At 45.2% G+C, this 2,603-nt stretch overlaps 1 long non-coding RNA gene across 1 annotated transcript; it reads left to right on the top strand.

The window, feature by feature from the left end:
* The first annotated feature begins 865 nt into the window (after positions 1-865).
* LOC144891997 (uncharacterized) lies at positions 866-2,264 on the top strand. The gene is made up of 3 exons (XR_013623320.1): positions 866-916; positions 1,040-1,096; positions 2,207-2,264. It is a non-coding gene; the product is annotated as an uncharacterized LOC144891997 (long non-coding RNA).
* Positions 2,265-2,603: the final 339 nt, after the last annotated feature.

Consider the following 2,603-nt stretch of genomic DNA (forward strand, 5'->3'; position numbering starts at 1 on the left):
TCTCACACCACTTCCCTTCCATCTCGTCTCTTGCACACAACATATGTCCACTCTTCTTCTGACCAATACTTCCACCACTTCTCCTGATCTCCCTGTCATTGTCCCTACATTCCATGTCCCAAACCTCAGAAACCGATCTCCACTTCGGGCTGTACCCTGCCCACATGTAGTTGTAATTGTCATGGTTCTCTTTTTGAGGCAATATTTTTATGGCCGGATGCCCTTCCTGACGCCAACCCTCTTAGTCACCTCTTACGACACGCAGGGATACGGCGTACCTATTCTTATCCAGGGTACACACTGGGTAAAATCATGATAGAAACATGAAATTTGGTGGAAATGTTCTTTATGATATGTAGAACTACAAATGACTGGTACCCAGGAGAGCAACCAATGAGAACCGCATCAAATTGGCCACCTTTTCCAAGATGGCCACCAAATGTATAACAAGTAGCTATTTTACAATCTTTATGGAGTTATGTTTCCGCAAAACGATTCAAACACATTCTCCCCTCCAACACCTCAAGCAGGGATGCACCTCCATCTCGAGTCATCCTCCACCTTTCCTTTTCCTATCTCCATGAACCCTCTTTTCACTCGACTGACCTCCAGTTCCTCCCCTTTCTCTTCCTCTCTGTTCTCCCTCACTCCTCTTCCTCTTCATTCGCTCCTTCTTATGTCCAACTGTGACCATCTGTCAGTTTTCTTTTCCATGATCTTCGATTTTGCAAGCAAAATTTATCTTTATTGTTTTGTTTATCGTTCCTCCCCTTGTTCCTCTTCTCGTATTTTGTTTAAAATCAATGATCTCATTGCCCTTGTATGTTTGTGTTCGATGCGTGCAGGTTCGCTCGATCAACATCTTGTTTTACAGAAGACATTCTCTTCACCAAAAGCGTGGTGGGTCATGAAGCAGGTGAGCTGACACATATTTCAGCCTCAGTGTGATGTTGATGTGTTTTGAAATATGACAGAAAGCATTGAACTCGAAATTGTAAAATCTGTCTCCATGTTTTAATATTCTACCTCCACCTTCCAGATGGCGTCTGCTTTTACGTACATGCACAAGAAGAACATTGTGCACAGGGATATAAAGGTAACCAATGGCACCACCATAGACTGTGATATGTTCTGTGTAACACTGCGATGTTTAAAATGTCTAAACTTTCCCCTGAAGTGGTATATTCTGTTGTATTTTATAACACACTTTTCTTCTTCTTCTTTAGAAGGTTGTTTCAGATTTGCTCACCAAATCTCTTCATTTCAAATAAAAATTCAATCTATTACAGTTCTTCCTTCCTACATTCCCCTGGTTGGCTGGTGTTGGCTTAGCGGTTAGGGTGCTGGCTTGGGATCCTAGGATCCTGAGTTCGAATCCCGGTCGATCGCTGAATTAACACCAGGTGGGTTGACTCAGCCTGTCATCCTTCCGAGGTCGGCAAATTGAGTACCAGCTTGCTGGGATGAATGATCACGGTGTGTACCCCGATTTAGAATAGGTACACCATATCCCTGCGCATCGTAAGAGCATGACCAAAGGTTGGCGTCAGGAAGGTCAGGAAGGGCATCCGGCCATAAAAACATTGTCTCAAACAGGGAACTATGATTGTCATGTGGCCCGCAAGGCTAACCCCCGCTCTAGTGGGGAAAATGGCCTTAAAACGATCATTCATTCATTCATTCATATTCATTGTACTATTATTGTTATCGTTTTAGGGAGATAGAGGTTACTATTTTCAAAAGGTAAAAAAGTAAATGTTTTAAATGAATCCGGAACCGGATGACGACAAAGAGGAAGAGGAGGAGGAGAAGGCGGAGCAAATGAGTCGGGGAAGAAGCCTAGCTGCTTCGAGGTCTGGAGCAAACGTTGACGAACGGAGGTCACCAGCGAACTTCTGGTTTCCCGGGAAAGGGATTCTTGCGACAGAGTTGTTATCGCTGTGACAGATCAACTTGCGTGTCAGGTTTTGGCGGTTGATTCCGAGGAGAATCATCGTCGTGCCGTTACGCCTCGAGAACGGGCCGTCGGTTATTTTGACTCACGCGCTTTGCGTGAGCGCAAGGTTTTTCGCTTCGCTTCAACCATTTTCACCGCATCCAGACGTTTATCAGGTGTGTGTGTGTGTAACGTGGAGTTTGATGGTAAATCTGCGGTTCGCCGGTCTGGAGCCGGGAAACGTCCATACCCGAGTGTGTTATTTCCCAGTCGCCTGGAGGGCGCCTTTGCATTTCCCCGTCGCCTTGAGGGCACCTTTGCGCAACTTTGGCCGCGTGACTGTGACTGTCATCCGAACGGGATTCTGGTCTCGATGGGACATCGTTCTGACGATCGCTGGAGCGGATCGACTTGGGCTTGATGCCGGAATAGAGACATTGGGGAATGTTCTTCTTTTCGCTCACTTGGGGCACCGTGAGTTATATTGTACGGACCTGATGGTACCATCATAGGAAATATATATTGGTTGCACAATTGATTACTATTGTTGTTGTACTGTTATTCTTGTGTGATCTTAATACAATATTTGTTTGTAGGTAACAATTGGTGTGGCTTCACCATTGATCTTTGACATACAGAATAACACATTTTTCTGCCGTGACTCCTC

The sequence above is a fragment of the Myxine glutinosa genome, chromosome 5, assembly GCF_964187855.1.
Source record: "Myxine glutinosa chromosome 5, kmMyxGlut1.1, whole genome shotgun sequence".
Taxonomy (NCBI): Eukaryota; Metazoa; Chordata; class Myxini; order Myxiniformes; family Myxinidae; genus Myxine; species Myxine glutinosa.